The sequence below is a fragment of the Triticum aestivum genome, chromosome 7D, assembly GCF_018294505.1.
Source record: "Triticum aestivum cultivar Chinese Spring chromosome 7D, IWGSC CS RefSeq v2.1, whole genome shotgun sequence".
Classification (NCBI taxonomy): domain Eukaryota; kingdom Viridiplantae; phylum Streptophyta; class Magnoliopsida; order Poales; family Poaceae; genus Triticum; species Triticum aestivum.
The window spans coordinates 3,135,409-3,137,976 of record NC_057814.1 but is presented as its reverse complement, the minus strand read 5'-3'; positions in this window follow the sequence as shown (position 1 = coordinate 3,137,976).

Below are 2,568 nucleotides of genomic sequence, written 5' to 3'. Positions count from 1 at the left end.
CGTTACGTTACGGCTCCGACGCCGATCCTTCTTCGTATCTTCAAGAACTTCTCTCGATCCAAAGCCTTGGTTAGGATGTCCGTCAGCTGATCATTGGTTAGAAAAGTCGTAGACTCACTATCAACATTGAGCACCACTGATTCTGGATCTCGATTTCTGAGATCATCGTGTCACTCTGCTTCACTCGAAGTCGATGTCATCACTTTCTGCTTTTGTGATAGCCAGTTTATTATGCTTCCACCAAGGAAATATGTCACTCCCGAAGAACTCTTACGATCGCTGATAATTCCGTCCTTGTCACTAACATTGTAGCCGAGTAGTTTCACCATCTCCTTCTTGCTCAGCTCAAGACGAGGTTCCATTGAAGCATCAATTGGATTGCAATATTTCATGCCAATATTTTCAAGCCCCTTCCTTGTGTATGCCTCCTGACATACTGCGATCCCCTCTTCCCTTTGTTGTACCTCGATCCCGAGATAGTAACTCAAAAGACCAAGATCATCCATCTTGAAAAGCTTCTTCATTTGTAGCTTGAATTTTGCAATCACCTCTTCATCTGTTCCGGTTATCAACAGGTCATCGGTCGCATCACCGTCGCCGGAAAGTACTCGGTGTCGGGACTGGGCCAACAGCTAAGGGGGTGTTGGGTTGCCTGCATCCAAATTAGCCCCTTGTATCTGTCGCTAAACTCAGCCTGGCTAGGCCGATACATTATGCAGTGTTTGGTAGCACACATTCCATGTAGTAACATTGTACCCCAATATGGTCAGCTTACCATCTACCACCCCAACCAATGATCTCAATGTGCATGTTGCATACGATCAAAGTGATCACAAGATAAAAGCAACATCATAATGATGATGAACTGGTCAAAGTTCTTCGACCCGCACAACTGACATGCACCCTTGCCTACTTCATGCTTTCTCTTCTCTTTGACCACCAACTTTGAGTAATCATCATGTGCCTCCTGCCTGGTCTTAAACCCTTTGTAGCAGTTGTTTTTTAACTGTTCACTTATTCATGGCATGTCTTACATGAACCGTAGACTCCTTGAACCCTCCCCGAGTACACAACACACCACTTCATCAAGCAAAACATAAAAGCAAAGTGCCACACAACATTTTTAGAAGGGATAGAGAGGATTTGGTGGAATAGTTGATGTATTGCTTGAGCCTCGTGAGCATATATCTAGGAGTACATGATCATCTTGGAGTACAAGTCAAACTAAAACAAACCGTAGTCCATCATATCTTTCCTAAACAATCATGATACTCAACACCCCCCCACAGTCACAACGGTAGCGACATAGACGGTGAGACTGAAGAAGAATCGAAACGTAAGCCGACGGACATCCCCCTCCCCTGTCGAACAGTTCGAATGCATCGCGGAAGTCGTGGCTGGAGTAGAAACCAATGATGTTGCTCAAGCAAGGCGGTAGCCCTTTGTGCCGTTGTCGATGTTGCCGAGATTATAGGGAGATGTAGCCATGGCCAAGGTAGCCGTGCGAGGGACGTCGTGGTTGATGTCGAGTCGGGGTGGCCGATGTCGAGGTAGTCGCCGTGGAGCCGCGGGCGCAGCGGAGGCGCCGAGTTAGTCATGGGCGCAATGGTGTCGAACTACGGGTGCACCGGGAAGAAGACGTTGTTGATGAGGCGTCGTGCCGGGTTGCCAGCCCGGGGAGACATCGTGGACGGAGGCACACATTGGTGTTGCCAGCACCGGGCATGCGTAGACGGACGAAGTCGATGTTGACAATGCGCCACTCCAGACTTGCCAGGCCTAGGAGCACATCGGGGACAAAGGCACGCGTCGGTATTGCCAGCACCGAGCATGCGTAGACGGGGACCAGCAAAATTTGTACGCCATGTCGGAAGAGTCTGAGGGGCCAACGGAGAAGGAGACTCGACGATGGTTGTGGCGCCAATCGGCGTGGCATCAATGTCACCAACGGTGGTCCGAGTAGATGAAGTGTCGGGTAAGATGACGGCGACGCTGGTGACGGGCTATTGCTTGATGAAGATGAAGGGGTGGACGGGTGGCGACGACGCTACAGGGGTAGCAACGGCGGCGGCCAAAGAAGAGCGGCGGAAGCTATGTTAGGAGCGCGGCGGCGGTACTCGAAGTAGGCGAAGAACCTGACTGCGTGACGATGACCGACATGGACGATGGTGTTCCCGTGGCAAGGGAGGTGGCGCGGCGCACACCACAAGAAGTCGACGCACAGGGACGGCGAAGTCGACCGCGGTCCACGACGCTACAACCCGAAGGGCGACACAGCGGTAGCAGGCGGATCGGGGCGACGGAGGGAAGGGGCGGGAGGGGGGCACGAACCACGGCGCTACAACCAGAAGGAGTGGCGCATCGGCAGAGCACGAGTCAATGCAACCACAGGGACGACCTCGGGCGGCGGCATGGATCGCGTGCCACGCTCGCTACGACCCGATGGGGCGACGCAGCGGCAACGCGAGGGTCGGTGCGGCCTGGAGCGGACACCCTCAGGGCGGCAGTGGACTGTGGGTCGTGGCGGCATCCAAGCTAATGCCCGCGGCGACGAACGGCGTAGGACGA